We start from the raw sequence: 17,730 nt of genomic DNA, 5'->3' as shown, positions 1-17,730 counted from the left end.
GCCAAGGTTTACAATGGACATGTGAAAGATGGGGTTGCTATTATTTGAAGTTGATAAGGTGGAGTCAGGAGTTTGATTTGTGGACTTTAAATGTGTCTCTAAAATACCCAAGTGGAGAGAGAATATCTCATTCTGTCTGGCATTCAGGGCAGAGGTGTGGGATGGAATTTTGACTCTTGAGTGTATACACAGTACTTAAAGAGGTAAGATTCAGTGCTACCACAGGGATTATAAGACGAAAAGAGGCCTGAGAACTGAGTCCCGAGGCACTTGAACAATTAGAAGTTGGGGGGAAATTAGCGCCATCCGCAGTTTCCACCGAGGTACCCCCGCCATGCCCGTCTAAACTCCAGAACTACATTTCCCAGAGTCCTTTCCGTCTGTGCTTCCTGGTTAGAGGCCGGTTATGAAGTCCCGCGACACTTAGAAGGCGGAAGTGAAGCGGAAGCCATTACTCTCCGGAGGCGATTGCTGCTGTACACATGGGCAGAGGAGCGGTCCACCGCGGCTACTTCCGAGCTGTTGGTCCCCGCGACAGACCGGACCTTTCAATGAGTTTCTCGTCCCTTCGGCAGCAGCTTCCGTGACCTCTGCTCCCCGTGATTCTACCCTCCGTGATGTAAGACCCGCTTTCCTCACTTAACCCTTTACTCCCCGCTTTCCTGAGGACAAGAGAGGCCATAAGGCAGGGAGGGGTATCGGGGGATAGGGACCTGGGACCGGGAAGCCAGGCAGCCAGGAAGAGTGTGTTTTAGATCCTGTGATAAGCGGTATGAAACGCTAGTGATGAAGTTTAGGACCACTGTATTTAGCGACAAGGGGGAGGCACTGGTGATCTGGTCCAAAAAAACTGACATCTTGGGATGGGGACAGAAAAGCCCGGCCGAAGTGAATTCAGGACATTATTTTGTGTGTGTGTGTGTGTGTGTGTGTGTGTCAGGAATTGGAGACCGCAAGGATAAACTACCTACCTTTTGCTTTGTGGTCAGCTTTGTCTAACATTAATAGGAGCACACTGGTTTTCTTTCTGTTACCATTTATTTTGAATAATTTTTACACTTAAACATTTCAGTTATTTATCTTTATTTACTTTAGTTGACTCTCGTGTAAATAGCTTATAACTAGATTTTAAAATGCACTTCAACATTGTTGTTTAATTTGAGAATTAGTCCATTAATATTTATTGTGATTACTAATATTTTGCGTTGATCTTTACCACCTTATTTGGTACTTCCTGTTTATTTTTTTCCCTTCAAATAATTCTTTTATCAGAATATAGGACATATATGTCCCACAAAAATATGAAAACACAGAAAATTAAAAGAAAAATAAAGTGAATCTGCAAACCAGGCCAAGAAAAATAAGTATTTGAAACCTCGGAAACCTGTATTCTCTTAAACTGCGTCTTTCTCTTTCCCCATGATTTTCTTCCTGGATTTTACTGCTTATATGTTTTCTCAAAAATGTATTTACTAATTTTGGTAATTACTTGTAGGTGGACTTACACTAAAGTATTTTCAGAGACACCCTCTTTCCATATTGATGGAAGTACCCATTTTAATTTAGATATTTCCAAATATCTTGTAGAAGATTATATGCACCTACCTACCCATTCTTTTTCAGGTATTTTGTGACTCAAATTTTAGTCAGTTTACGAAGTTCCACATACCGGGGTTTTGTTTTCAAGTTGTGTTGAATATATATATGGATTTTGAGAATATTGGCATCATTATGCCATTGAATTTTACAATTAATTAGTTATCTCTTTCTTTAAATAAATTTATTTTTGGCTGCGCTGGGTCTTTGTTGCTGCGTGCGGGCTTTCTCTAGTTGCTGCGAGTGGGGGCTACTCTTCATTGTGGTGCACGAGCTTCTCAATGTGATGGCTTCTCTTGTTGCGGAGCTCGGGCTCTAAGCCAGCGGGCTTCAGTAGTTGTGGCACGCGGGCTCAGTAGTTGTGGCTCGCGGGCTTAGTTGCTCCATGGCACGTGGGATCTTTCCAGACCAGGGCTCGAACCTGTGTCCCCTGCATTGACAGGCAGATTCTCGACCACTGTGCCACCAGGGAAGTCCCAGTTATACCTTGTATAATGCCTTTCAATAAAGTTTTATGAGGATCAGCAAAAACGATTTAAGGGTTTGGTTTGTTGTTGTTAGATTTATTCCTAGGAAAGTGTATACTTTCCTTTTGCATCACACACATTTTTTAACATTTACTTTCTTTGCTAGACAGGCTGAGGACTTTGAGTAGCATTGAATGGAGTTGGATAGCAATCTTGAAGCAGTCCTGTTTTCTTTCTGACTTTAAGGGAAGTTAACTTGAAAGTTTGCTGGAGGCTTTTTTTTTTTTTTTGAAAAGCGTTTATTAGGTAAAAGAAGTCTCCTATTTCCTAATTTAAGAGTTTTTGTCATGGACAGCTGTAAGCTTTTAACAAGTGATTTCCGCCCCCCCCCCCAGCAACTTCTTTGATGTGTTGATGGATTTCAATCACCCTTTGAAAACTATGATAGGTCTGTGATAGGTTCTAGTTCTGTTTGTGCTTTGAATGAATAAGTGAAAACTAAGACTTTCTCATTTACCTGATAATGTGGTGAATTAAACCAATTGATTTTCTAATGTTACATTAAATTTGCTTTGGTAAAATAACTAAATTGGAAAGGATATGTACTATTTTACCATTTTTGGTTTCTGGTTGCTAGTATTTATTTTTTATCTTTTTATGATTTGCATCTATGTTTGAGTGAAATTGGCTTGTAATTTTCCTTTTCTGTTTCAGGTTTATTCCAGCCTCATAAAGTGGGGTGGGAGTGTTCCCTTTTTTTTTTTTCTAAACTCTGGAATATTTTGCCTAAGAGTAGAATAACTTGTTCCTTAAAAGGGAGTTTTACCAGGAAAAACCATTGGTGTCTGAATTTTCTTTGTGGAAACTTTTAAAGCCGTTGTTTCAGTTCTGTAAGAGTCATAGGGCATCCAAGTTCTCTATTTCATTATGGTAAGTAAAATTTCTTTAGGAATTTATTCATTCCATCTAAGGCTAAACTGTATAGTCAAAGTTGTTAATAATGTGCTTTTATTATATTTTTAATGCTGCTGCAAGTGTAGTGTTTTCTAGGTTTTTATTCTTGTATTTATATATTCTTTTTTTAAAAAAAATACATCCTGCCACAATTCTGTCAATTTTGTTTTTCATGAAGAACCACTTTATAATGTATACGTTTTCTATTTCATAACTTTCTGTTCTTTATAATTGTCTTCCTTTTACCTTTTTGGCATGTTTCTTTACAGTTTCTTACATTGGAACGTGCACATCCGAAAGGATTACAGTGGTAGTATTTTATTTTACTTCAGTTCTAAATATTATCAAATATTATGACTTCTTTAGCATGTGAATTATTTAGGCCTTTTAATTTCCATTTCTGTGATGTTTTTCGGGTTATCTTTTGGTTTTGTTTGCTAACTTGCTTGCACTATAGTCAGAGATTGATGACGTTTTCTGAGACACACATTGTGCCCCATGTGTGGTTGGAGTTTATAGTTAGGAAATACTGTTTCATCTTGTGCAATCTGCATATAGTTATTGAATTGTCTGCTTGAACATATTATTGAGAGCTCTGGTAGTGGCTTTGTCCATCTCCTTAGAGTTCTGCCCCCCACCCCTGATATATATATATTTTTTAATAAACTTATTTATTTAACTTTGGCTGCGTTGGGTCTTCCTTGCTGCACGCGGGCTTTCTCTAGTTGCAGTGGGGGGGGGGAGGCTACTCTTTGTTGTGGTGCGCGGGCTTCTCATTGAGGTGGTTTCTCTTGTTGAGGAGCATGGGCCCTAGGCGTGCGGGCTTCAGTAGCTGTGGCTCGCGGGATCTAGAGTGCAGGCTCAGTAGTTGTGGTGCACAGGCTTAGTTGCTCCGCGGCACGTGGGATCTTCCCAGACCAGGGCTTGAACCCGTGTCTCCTGCATTGGCAGGCGGATTCTTAACCACTGCACCACCAGGGAAGTCCTACCACGGATATATTTTTGAGGCTATATTATGAAATATATATAGCTTTTTCTTGGATTGTACCTCTTCTTTTTGTAATTCCTCAGTTTTCTCTATTAGCCTTTTTGCCTTAGTTTATTCTGATATTAATATATTTAAACCAGGTTTTTTTTAAAAAGTATTTGCCTTGTATATCTTTTTAAAATTTCCATTCTTGCTATATCCTTTCTCTTGTAAACAACATATAACTGGATTGTTTTTACTCCATTTTGAGAATATACATATTTTAGTTGAAGCATTTTGTCCCTTAACATCCTTTTTTCTTTCCTCTATCTTCCTTTGATTTGAGTACTTTTTTCATTCCACATTTTTCTCTGCATATTTTGAATTTATCTACATGTTTATATGCATATTGAATTTATTTATGTCTATTATTTTAGTGGTTATTTTGGAGTATTCTTATTCATGCTCGTTCATGAAATTTAGATTTTTTAATTATTTATTCATGGCTGTGTTTTGTCTTCGTTGCAGTACGTGGGCTTCTCATTGCAGTAGCTTCTCTTGTTGCAGAGCACGGGCTCTAGGTGCACATGTTTCAGTAGTTGTGGCACGTGGGCTCAGTAGTTGTGGCTCACGGGCTCTAGAGCACAGGCTCTGTAGTTGTGGCACACGGGCTTAGTTGCTCTGCAGTATGTGGGATCTTCCCGGGCCAGGGCTCGTACCCATGTCCCCTGAATTGGCAGGCATATTCTTAACCACTGTGCCACCAGGGAAGTCCCTAGATTTTTGATATGTTATCACTCTCCTGATTTACATGGTTTTGTGATCATGCATTTTAATTCTATCTATTTTTAAACCTCAGAAGAGATTTTCATTGTATACAGTCATTTTTAGTTTCATTTTACCCACACATTTTCCATTTTGTATGCTTACTTTGATTCTTGGACTCTTCGATATAAGTTCTTAACACTCTTTACTTTGGTTCCTTGATTTTTTTATTTCTCTCTAAAATAACGTATTTTAGAATTTCTCTTTTCTCTGAATGGCAAGCCCCAATATACCTTTATTTTGCCATCTTAGTAGGCATTTTGGTTGCTAAAGGACTGTATATTTTATTCCAGAGCCATGAAGATGTTCCATTATCTTTTGGCTTCCATTGTTGCTGGCGAGGAGTCAGGTGTCAGGCTAATGTTTATTTCTTTAAAGCAGTGATTCTTAAAGTGTACTCTTCAGACGTACAACATCAGCATCACCTGGGAACTTATTAGAAATGCATATTCTTGCATCCCCAGTTTCTGATGAATCAGAAACTGGGGATGCGGCCTAGCAATGTGAGTTTTTTGGTTTGTTTTTATAAAATATGTTTTCAGTGTTTTGTTTGTTTGTTTTTGCTGTACACGGGCCTCTCACTGTTGTGGCCTCTCCCGTTGCGGAGCACAGGCTCCGGACACGCAGGCTCAGCAGCCATGGCTCACGGGCCTAGCCGCTCCGCGGCATGTGGGATCTTCCCAGACCGGAGCACGAACCTGTGTCCCCTGCATCGGCAAGCGGACTCTCAACCACTGCGCCACCAGGGAAGCCCTTCAGTGTGTTTTAACAAGCCCTCCAGGTGATTCAGATGCATCTTGAAGTTTGGGAATCATTGCTTTAAAGATAACCTATGCTTTTTCCCCGGCTGCTGTTAAAATATTCTTTTTGCCATTGCTGTTTCTCTGGTTCAGTGTTGTTGTATCTGTGATCTGTTTTTATCTTCAGTCTCTTTATATCTGCTTTTTGAAATGAGAAATCCACAGCTACTATATTTTGCAATAACTGCCTGTGCTCCTTCTCTCTCCCTTTGGAATTCTATTTAGAATCAGTTCAGCCCTTTTCCCTCTGTCCCCCATGGCTCTTTATACTTATCATCGTTTTATCTGTGTGCCCTCATGTTTATTTTCTAGAAGTGATTTTTAAATTTAAGCCTGCATAGAAGTCACCTATAATGCTTGTTAAAACAGATTCATCAGTCTACTCCAAAGAGTCTCATTCAGTTGGACTTGGATATGAACTGGGCATCAGAATTATTAAAGCTCTCTAGATGATGTTTATGCAGCTGGCTGGAGGAACCACACTTTGTGTGATACTCTAGAAAACAATTTTTTGGGGGCTGTGTAATCTGATAAAACTGTTTACCTAGTCCCTGCCATTTTACCTTTATTTCAGCAATTGTAATTGTCGTCTTAGAAATTACACATTTTTAAATTTCTGAGTATTTATCGCCAGCTTGTGAATGATTTTGAAAGATATCTGTCTTTTTTAAAAAATTAATTAATTAATTAAATTTATTTTTTGGCTGTGTTGGGTCTTCATTGCTGCACCCGGGCTTTCTCTAGTTGCGGTGAGCAGAGGCTACTCTTTGTTGCGGTGCGCAGGCTTCTCATTGAGATGGCTTCTCTTGTTGCGGAGCACGGACTCTAGGCGCACAGGCTTCAGTAGTTGTGGAACGTGGGCTCAGTAGTTGTGGAACGTGGGCTCAGTAGTTGTGGCTCGTGGGCTCTAGACTGCAGGCTCAGTAGTTGTGGCGCACAGGCTTAGTTGCTCGGCGGCATGTGGGATCTTCCCGGACTGGGGCTCGAACCCGTGTCCGCTGCATTGGCAGGCGGATTCTTAACCACTGCACCACCAGGGAAGCCCTCTGTCTGTATTTTGTGTTGCACTTAAAATAGTTTTGAGTGGAAGGTTTAATCAGTATACCTAGATTGCCTGTTAACCTGCCCTTTTACCCCTGGTACATTTCATCTGGTTGAAAGCTTACAGATAGTGAAGTACATAGAGATATTAATTTACAAATGTAACACATTTCTGGAATGAGAAAAGTGGCATGCAGTGTTCTCACTACTATTGTTATTTTGTCTATGTGTACAAGAGTAACACTGTTAGAAACAGTTCTAGCAGAGGCAGAAATATCACTCCATAAAAGTAACAAAAGAATCATTCTGTCTTTAGTATTTACACCTGCAAATTCTGAATATCTTGGGGCAGTATTATAAAATTGAATGTGGGGATTTTAAATCAAATATTGGAAGAATTATGGCCACAAAAGGAGAAGTCACAATAGAACAATTTTAAAGGGTAAAATGTGTTTTGGACCAAAAAACTGATGTAGGAGACAGATCTTCTGTAATTGTGGGGAGCAGGGGTGAGATTAGGGTGAGGTATGTGGGCGGAGGCATTAACCCTGCACTTGTATGATGCTGAAAGCACCTGTTTGAATTTTGTACTCCAGCAACCTGTCTTACCTCACCCTTGTGCTGATCCTGGCACAGAGAAAAACAGATCCCAATGAGAATGGGCTAAGATGTATTGAAATAGAAAAAGGGAACTGTTTTCACTGTGTTATAAAGGAAATTAAAAGAGAAATTAAACAATCTCAGTACCTCTTTGAAAATTCTCTCTCCGTCGCATTTATCTGTGCTGATATCAGTCTGATCATCGTGGTTTTGTTTCATGTATTGTGTAGAAACAGGAGTCAAAACTTCTTTAATAGATCCCATAACTGTTCCTAGACTCCCCTGCTCCACTTCCAGTCACTTAGATGCTGAGGTAGTCCTGTTGCATCTGTATTCAGGGTCACTGAGTGTAGCTCAACAAGTGGTATAATTGCTCAGATGAGAAACACTCCAGAACCTTGCTCTGGCCTCTAGTTTGCATTACCATGAGACTTTGAAAATATCCCCCAGGTTTGAAATTGATGTGAGTGCACTCTCTATCCAGGCTTGAACCGTTTTGTTTACCTTGCCCCACATTGTGGGCAGTTCAGGAGCCAAGGTGTAGCTAAGCTTTATGGCTGTGTCCTAGCAGCTGGGTCAACATACATCTCATAGGACCTGAAGGGGAGCCCCCCCCACACATACACCAAGATCCATAGACCCCCTCCTTTGTGATCTTCCCAAGACCCCCAGGTTCGGGAGGGCCTTCTCAATATGAAGAGAAATGTAGATCAGCTTATTTGTCATCCATTCATTCTTTTGCTCACTATTATCCTGTTTGTCATCTGAGGTAACTGTTCCAGACACCTCAACAGTGAAAGAAACAAAGAAGTGGAAAATCTATTTGCCTGGAGCTTATTGTCTGACTGGGCATAAGGGAAGAAAACGAAACAAGTAAAATACATAGTATGTGTGGGAGAGACAGTAATGCTTACTAGGTATTCTGTGTGCTGTCCTACACTTCCCAGGATCCCTGGAACTAGCAGGGGCATGTGACTAGTTCTGGGCAATGAGCTATGAGCACTTCAGGGCCAGAGCGTGTGTGTCAAGGTGCACAGTTCTCTAGGCACACCCTTCTAATCATCCTTGGACAGAATGACCACGGGTTTCAGTTGGCTCAGATACAAGAGGCATGCCCCCGTGTAACTGGTAAAGTTTCACCACCAGCCCAGGTTGAACAAGTAACATGAGCCAGACATAAACTTCCGTTTCATCGAGTCATTGAGATTTGAAGTCTGTTTTTGCAGTAAAATAGAGCCTACCCTGACTTAACACGGTATATTAAGTGGAGGTTAGTGCTTTGAAGAAAAATAGAAGAAGGAGTGGGGTTTAGGGATAGACAAGCAGAGGTTTGCATTTTGATTAGAGTGGCCGGTAAATGCCATGTCGAGACACTTAAAGTTGACTAAAGATCCGAAGCAGGCGAGGGAGCAGGTACACTTGAATGCAGAGAAGCACATTTCCGTGTAGAGAACAGCAAGTGCAAAGATCCCAAGGCGGGAACATGCCTAGCACAGGCATAAGGCCCAGTGAGGAGGATAGTGTGAGCAGGGCCACAGGGGCCGGGAGCCAGGAGGGGTTGTGGATGAGGCAGCAGGAATGTAGGGCTTTGGCTGAGTGAGATGGGATGCCAGCAGGTTTTGAGCAAGAGAGTGATGTGACCTACATTTTACTGGCAAAGTTCTACTTGCCGTATAAACTAAAGGACAGAAACAGGGATACTTTAGGAAGCTATTGGAATGATCTAGGAGAGAGGTGGTGCCTTGCACCAAGGCAGTATTAGAGTAGGTGGTGAGGAGTGGCCAGATTTTGGGTAAGCTTTCAAGGTAAAGCCCGTGGGATTTGCTGGTGATTTGGATCTAAAGTGTGAAAAAGGAGAATCCAGGATGACTTCAAGGCTTTTTGCCTGGAGCTCCTGGAAGCATGGAGTTGCCATTGAGATGGGGAGGCTGGCAGGAGCTCAGTGTTAGGTGTTTACCTTGAGGTCTTATTAGATATTGCAGGGGAAATGTTCACGTAGCGCTCATCTACCCATTTCTCTGGCTCATGCTGCCTGGGGCAAGTACCAAGTAGTGGAGAGTGGCATCCACTGTAAATTAACAGTTTACAGTTTAAATCGCCAACGGCCATTTTGTTTTATGATAAAAATAATAGTGTTTTAGAGTGAACATTTATTGAGCACATACAGTCCCATAATCCAGTGTTATAACCTCCAGTTTCCAGATGAGGAAACAAGTTTAGTGAACCCATTCTTTTTTTTTTTTTTTTTTGCGGTACGTGGGCCTCTCACTGTTGTGGCCTCTCCCGTTGCGGAGCACAGGCTCCGGACACACAGGATCAGCGGCCATGGCTCACGGGCCCAGCCGCTCCTCAGCATGTGGGATCTTCCCGGACCGGGGCACAAACCCGCGTCCCCTGCATCGGCAGGCGGACTCTCAACCACTGCGCCACCAGGGGAAGCCCCCATTCTTTTTTAAAAAATAAATTTATTTATTTATTTATTTATGGCTGCGTTGTGTCTTCGTTGCTGCGCATGCAGGCTTTCTCTAGTTGCAGCGAGCGGGGGCTACTCCTTGTTGTGGTGTGCTTGCTTCTCATTGCCTTGGCTTCTCTTGTTGCGGAGCACGGGCTCTAGGTGCTCGGGCTCAGTAATTGTGGTTTGTGGGCTCTAAAGCGCAGGCTCAGTAGTTGTAGCGCATGGGCTTAGTTGCTCCGCGGCATGTGGGATCTTCCCAGACCAGGCCTCGAACCCGTGTCCCCTGCATTGGCAGGTGGATTCTTAACCACTGTGCCACCAGGGAAGTCCGTGAGCCCATTCTTGAATGGAGCCCCCATGGGCAAGAAATCTGGGCTTGCAGCATGGTGGGGTCACCTGAGGTCTCAAGGACAGACAGACAACAACCTTCATGGATGTGTAATCAGAACCTGTATGTCAGTACCCAAGGGAGGAGGGATTTCAGAGTGTGAACATGTGTGGGATGAGGGAGAGGAAGGCTCAGGAGAACCCTGGCCCTTAGGGATCCTGGCAAAGGAGGAAGGACCACGAGCAGGAGTCTCAAAAAGAGTGTTGCCATTGAGATGGGAGAGATGGAGGAGGACAACCTTGGGATATGATGCACAGTGGCCAAGAGCAGAGGTTCCCCGGGAAGAGGGAGAGAGGGGAGGTTGGTAGTGGGCAGGATCATGTACTGAGATCAAGACAAGAATCAGGAAAAAGCTGTTTTCCTGATTTGGTGTCAGGGGGTTCACATGCAGAGGTCACCGTGAGAGGGGACATGTGTGGCTCTGGAATCAGGTTCATTAGCCCCTGTTTGACCTTCGTCACATGACCTAACCCTTCAGTACATGTCCTACTTTTTCCTCAGGATACTGCTTACCTCCTGGGGAACTTGTGAGTATTAAATGAGAGTCCCTGGAAAGACTCAGGAGATACTTTGTACATAGTAAGCATGCTTATGTTGTTATTTGTAGCATTGGTATTGATGTTGGCAAGAAAAGTTGGGGGACAGAAACTTGAGCAGAAATTTGTAAATTGAGAATAGAGGAATAAGTGGGAGGTGAGGGTGGAGACCTTGTTTTTCAGTGACTCTGAACCTCTTTTTTTAACTTATCGAGTCTCTCCTTAGTAATCTGATGTTGGAACCCAAATCCTCTACTTGAGAAAGGCAAAGGTTTGTTCCAATTGTGACCTCAGAAGGCTTGCAATACCTCTTTATACCCAGAAGGTGGCAGCACCTGATCTCATTTGGAGACAGGTACCATGGTATCTAGAAATGAATGAAAGATGGTTAACATTTGTTTATTTCCTCACTGCAAAAGGGGAAAGAGAAGGGAGCTAATATTTGTTGAGAATCTACTACATCAGCTGATGTAGTATTCTTGAATCTCTAAGAACCCTCACTGTTCTCACACAGGTGGTACTTATCAAATAAAACCATGCCGCCACTGCCACCTCCAAAGGGAGGAATGAACTCAGCCTTTGCAGTTAAAGAAATTAGGACCCAGGTCTCACCCCTGCCACCTGCTATGCAATTTTCTGGCAGTTACTTAAACTCTCTGAGCCTGTTTGCGCACCTCTGATGGTGCTATAAGGCCCATCTGATTGGTTTTCTGTGGGGTTCAGGTAAACCCAACACTGGATCGTGCTTATCATGAGGTGGGACCTGGGTTCCCACCAGTGCAGTGCTGTTCACTCTCTTTGTAAACCTTTCAAAGAGAAATGCGACTACTTTTATTATTATTCCTTCACCCAGTTTCATAAGTTGTTCCCAAGAGTATTACATTTTTCTATCTGTGTTTTATTACATCTGGTTTGTTCACATTTCTAGAAAATAGGTAAGACTGGTGCTTGGTAACATTTAATTACAGCTCAAGGAATTAAACAGCTTGCTCCTTATTTTCCAGTTGACAAGCTATAAAATTGTGTGCTACAGTATTTTACATCCCTACTCAGTTTTTAATTTGAAAAGAACATAATTCATCACCTTGGCAGACAAGTGTTTTTTTTCTAATGTATGATAAATATGTGTAGCTAAAGAGACTGCAGATAAAGCAGTTTTGGGAGCATTTTGGCAACACTTACTAAATGTTTAGTCATAAATGTTGACTAAGCATTTCACTATCTAGAAATTCGTTCTAAGGAAAAACTTGAAAAAAACTGCAAAAATTTAGCTGCAAATATTTCTTCCAAGTGTTGTTTTTCTACTTGTGAAAAATTGGAAATATTCTAAACATTTTAACGTAAGATCATTTCAATAAATTGATGTGCCTATTTAGAAACACTTAGAAAATGAAGACCTTAAAATATCAAAACATTAATGAAAATGAAAATACATTATACCAGTAGTACAGCTGATTCTAAATTTCATCTGCAAAAGAAAATATTCGAGAATATCCAATATTTTTGACAAAGGAAAACTGATGAGTGACACGTTTTCCTAGATACCGGAAGATACTAAAGTAATGTGATTTTTTTTTTTTAACTTTTATCATTTGAACTTGATTTTACTATTCATGTATCCTTTTCTTCATTCAATATTTTAAAAGTAATTTCTACGTGCGAGGTACTGTGCTTGGCAAATGTATAACCGAATCACTTTGCTGTATGTCAGAAATTGCTGATATGTATAACAAATCAGCATGAATTCAGATGAGATTTGATAATCACCTATATGAAAAAACAAAACAAAACTGCTAAAGGATTAATTCAGCCAAACAATAAATGACTGGGGTAACTATGACATATGGATTAGCAGTGATGGAGGTCAGGGCAAGATGCCCCAAAATATGCCACTTTGGCATATTGATTATTTTGAATTAAAGTTACGTAAGAAAACAGTTGGCGTGAGAAGGACACTCTGACCCTTTTTTGCTACCCTGAAAATAGGAAATAAATCTCCCGTGTGAAAGGCACCTAAGGCACCTTCCCTGTACCAGAAGGCAAAGAGACATCCTTATCTCCAGAGATAAATATGAAGTTCAGGGCTGAGAAGGCTGTATAAACAAAATTTATTACTTCTTTACCAATTTACTACCTCAGGCCCAAACTTTGTCGTGTCAGTTCTTCACAAATTTGTTGTTTCCTTGTCTGAAAGATATAAAAGCTGCCTGCTTTGTTCACTTCTTTGAGTCTCATAGAGAATAATGTGACATTGACTGAGAACCAGACAACCTATCAGCGACATAGAGTCTAAACACCACCCCAGGCTTAACATGTATACAGGTAGCTTGGTCTCCAGGTAGCTTGGTCTCTTTAGGAGTCCAGAGGTGTTTGAGATTGTCTTGGTTTTGGTATCAGGGTAATGCTGGCCGTAAGGATTTTGTTAGAAAAATATTACCTCTTCTATTTTTGGAAAAGTTTGAATAGGATTGGTGTTAATTCTTCTTTTAAGTGTTCGGTAGAATTCACCAGTGAAGTCATCTGGTCCTGGACTTCTCCTTGTTGGGAGAATTTGATGACTGATTGCGCCTGTTTATTTGTTATGGGTCTGTTGATTTTCTGTTTCTTCTCTAGTCCATTTTGGAAAAGTGTATGTTTCTGGGAATTTGTCCGTTTTATCTAGATTACCTAATTTGTCGGTGTACAGTTGTTCATGGTATTCTCTTTATTTTTATTTTTTAAAATACCTTTTCTATTTCTATAATGTGGATTTTTTTTTTTTTTTTTTTTTTTTTTTTGGCAATGCCTCACGGCTTGCAGGATGTTCGATGACTAGGGATTGAACCCGGCCCTGGCAGTGAAAGCCTTGCATCCTAACCACTAGGCCACTAGGGAACACCCTTTTAGAGTCTTTTTAATTTCTGTAAGGTTGGTAGTAATGTCCCCATTTTTACTTCTGATTTTAGTTATCTTGTTGATCTTTTGAAAGAACCAACTTTTGTTGATTCTAGTTTTTCTGCTCTCCATTTCATTTATCTCTGTTCTAATTCTTTTGCTGCCTTTAGGTTTAGTTTGTGCTTATCTTGTGGCTTAAGGTGTAAAGTTAGGTTGTTTGAGATCTTCTTTAATGTAGATATTAACTGCTATAAATTTTCCTCTGAGCACTGCTTTCATTGCATCCCATCAATTTTGCTGTGTTACATTTCCGTTTTCATTTGTCTGAAAGTTTTTTCTAATTTCCCCAGTGATTTCTTCTTTGTCCTGTTGGTTGTGTGAGAATGTGTTGTTTCATTTCCATGTATTTGTAAATTTTCCAGCTTTCCCTCTATCATTGTTTTTTAGGTTCATTCCATTGTGGTTGGAGAATATATTTTGCTATTATTTGTCTTAAAATTGGTTGAGAATTGTGTTTGGCCTAATTTATGGCTTATTCTGGAAAACCCTAATTTTCTTTTTTTTCGTAAGTGTAGTTCATTGATTTTCACTGAGCTTGTCCACTTTTTAATGTAGACATTTAACTGTATACATTTCATTCTGAGAATGATTTTAACCTCATTTCACAAGTTTTTATTTGTTGTATTTTCATGTAGTATAAAATATTTATTAAATTTCCTTTGTTTTATCCTCTACATAAAATTATTTGTCTTTAACTTCCAAATATTTGAGTATTTTCTAGATATCTTACTGTTATTAATTTCAAATCTAGTACATTTGCTGTCTTTTTAAATTTGAGACTTTTTTATGGTCCAGCATATATGATCCAGACTCTATTGCTGGGTGTTGAATTGGAGAAAGTTAAATGATTTGGAGACATGTGGTGTAAGAGGTAGAATTCATTGACTTTTTTTCAAGAGTTTTAAAACATCTACTTAATTTTATTATTGAAGTATAATTAATTTATCATTTTGTGTTTATTACTGCTGTACAGCAAAGTGATTCAGTTATACATGTATATACTTTATCATTCTTTTCCATTATGGTTTATCATAGGGTATTGAATATAGTTCTCTGTGCTGTACAGTGGAACCTTGTTGTTTAGCCATTCTGTATATAAAAGGTTACATTTGCTAACCCCAAACTCCCACTCTATCCCTCCCCCAAACCCCTCTCCCTTGGCAACCACCAGTCTGTTCTCTATTCATTGACCTTTTCTGCCCCCACCCCCCTTCATTTTCTATTTAATATCGGGTAGTGGATTAGGACCTGAGTACAGTGGTGCACTCTTCTAGTTTCCTATATAGTTTAGGAAACAGAGTATAAAACAAGGAAATAAAAACAAGGGAGTAAAAACATAAAAATACATTGTGACAGGTTTTGTAGGAGAAAGAGAGTCAGCTAACAGAGAAAGCCAAGTTTTTTCATATGAAAATAATAACTTAAATTTTTAATGTGAAGAAGGTTGTGTGGATTTTTCTTTAGTTTGTAAGTGATTAGAGCCATGGAATGGAGCAGTTAAGTTGTAGCTTTTTTTTCCCCCTCATCTTTATTGGAGTATAATTGCTTTACAATGTTGTGTTGGTTTCTGCTGTATAACAAAGTGAATCGGCTATATGCATACATATATTCCCATACCTCACCTCCCTCTTGTGAGCGGCCAGAGGGCTGGCTACTGATTCTCTTCGTTGAGCCCAGAAACACAGGCTCAACAGGCTTTTTTTTTTTTTTTTTCAACAGGCTTTTGTATGAGATGTTCTTTGGTGGCTGTTAGTAGGCAGTGAGAATATGATTTTGAATTCATATTGGACCTTGAGTGTTAGAGATGAAAATTAAGGAACATTAAGGGAAGCCTTGGCAAAGCGCAGAGTATGAAGAGCAATAGGAAAAGGGCTGATTCTTGAGCAAATCCAGCCTTTAATGGTAGAAGGAGACCTTCTGAAAAAACCTTGACAGAGTATCAAGAGAAGTAGAGAGAGAACTAGGGAGAGTTATATAGAAGCCTAGAAAGAGAATGATTCTCGAAGAAAATAGACACCAAATTTTGCTGAGGATCTAAGACTGAAATGCACTTACTGGATTCCACTGACACAGGTGTAATTGTATTTTCTGTGAAGATGGAGATGATGGTAATTGACATTAGGTACACTGAATTAGGGAGATAGTGTGGACTGTCTTTATAAGCTTTTGCTCTGGAGGGAGGACTAAGTGTAGCTGAGGCAGATCTGAAGAGGTTGGTTTTAGAAGGGAGGGAGGGCAGACATCTTACTGGTAATAGGAGTCATAGGTCAGTTGTGGGAGGAATTTTTGTGTAACTGGAGACATGAAAGTAAGAAAGACTCCACTTAACTTTTTTAAAGTAGAGTATAATTTACGTTCAAGAAAATGCACATATCTCAGATGATCAGTTTGATGAATTTTTTGACACGGTGTACATTGTATAGCCACTAACTGAAAAAAATAATAAAATATTTCAGTTGCCCCAGAAAGTTCCCTCTTGCTTCTCATTCTACCACCATATCATATTCCTGCAAGGAGGCGACCAACTTTTTTCCTTCTGTTGACTTAAATAAACACATTTTGCTATCGACCTTAATAAATTTCACCTATTTGTGGAATAGGAGTTATAGAGCTTTTTTTTTGTCTCGCTTCTGTTGGTCAGCATTATAGAAGTTCATCCATGTTGTGTGTCTCAGTAGTTTCTTTTCGTTGATGAGTAGTATTCCACTCTACATACCACAGTTTGCTTATTCATTCTTTTGTTGATGGATATTTAGATTGCTTACACTTTGGGGCTATTAAGAATCAGATTGCTATGACCATTTTTATATGAATCTTTGTGGACATGTTTTAAAATTTTTCTCTTGGGTAAATATCTAGGAGTGGAATTGCTGAGTCAAATGATAGGTATACTTTTTAAGAAACTGGCGCATTGTTTTCCAAAGTGATTGAACCATTTCACACCCCCACCTTTAGTATGTGAGAGTTTTGGGTATGCTGTATCCTTGCCACCATTTAGTGTTTATAGTCTTTTAATTTTGGCTTCTCTGGTGGGTTAAAATGTTATACCATTAGTTTTAATTTGCATCCATCTGATGACTAATGATTTTGAGTAACTTGTCATGCTTATTGTTCCTCACTCATTTAATTTTGTGAAGTGTCTAAGTGTAGCCCTTGTTGAGTTTTTTTTTTATTTTTTATTATTATTGTTTGTAGGAGTTCTTTATGTAGTCTGAATGTGAATTCTTTCTCAGGTGTATGTACTGCAAATATCTTTTTTCCCCAATCTGTGGCTTGCCTATTTATTTTCTTTCTTTTTTTAAAAAAATAAACTTATTTATTTATTTATTTTTGGCTGTTTTGGGTCTTCGTTGCTGTGCACGGGCTTTCTCTAGTTGCGGCGGTGGTGCCCAGGCTTCTCATTGTCATGGTTTCTCTTGTTGCGGAGCATAGGCTCTAGGTATGTAGGCTTCAGTAGTTGTGGCACGTGGGCTCAGTAGTGTGGCTTGCGGGCTGTAGAGCTCAGGCTCAGTAGTTGTGGCACACGGGCTTAGTTGCTCCACAGCATGTGGGATCTTCGTGGACTAGGGCTAAAACCCATGTTCCCTGCATTGGCAGGCGGATTCTTAACCACTGTGCCATCAGGGAAGCCCCTATTTTCTTAATAATGTCATTTGATGACTAAAAATTTTTAATTTTGGTAAAGTCTAATTATTGATTTTTTTTAATGTTTAGTTCCATTTGTGTCTAGTCTAAAATGTTGTGTAACTCAATGTTGTTAAAGTCTTCTCTGGATTTTACTTTTTGGTGTCTGAGTTATCTCAAAAAGGTTTTTTTTAATTCAAATTTTTGTGTATGCAGTGATAATGGAGGTCAAAGTTCCTTTTTGTCCATTAAGTTCTTGCAGCACCTTGTTTTTTTCCTAATTTGAAGATCTAATTGGCTTTCTTAGGCGATTTATAAATTGGGCAGCATCCCATCTATCAACTATAGAAGGATGCTGTCTCAGCACTGTTTATTAAAAAGACCACTTTCCCTAATGAATTTCTTTATTCCCTTATTGAAAATCATTTGACTATGCACATGTAGGTCTATTTCTGTTTTGTTCCATTGACCTTTTGGTCTATACTTATTCCAACAGCTCTTCATTACTGTAGTAAAGTTAGTAATAGGAATCTTCCAAGTTTA

General features: G+C 39.7%; 1 protein-coding gene across 1 annotated transcript in view; it reads left to right on the top strand.

The window, feature by feature from the left end:
* The first annotated feature begins 469 nt into the window (after nucleotides 1–469).
* Nucleotides 470–17,730, top strand: part of ZNF317 (zinc finger protein 317) — a 28,694-nt gene continuing 11,433 nt past the window's right edge. Inside the window, exon 1 of the mRNA XM_030879984.2 lies at nucleotides 470–619. The gene's annotated coding sequence lies outside the window, so the exon portion shown is untranslated. The remainder of the gene's footprint in view (nucleotides 620–17,730) is intronic.

Source organism: Globicephala melas, chromosome 3 (assembly GCF_963455315.2).
Source record: "Globicephala melas chromosome 3, mGloMel1.2, whole genome shotgun sequence".
Classification (NCBI taxonomy): Eukaryota; Metazoa; Chordata; class Mammalia; order Artiodactyla; family Delphinidae; genus Globicephala; species Globicephala melas.
Note: the sequence above shows the minus strand (reverse complement) of the source record. Positions and strands in the feature narration are given on the sequence as shown.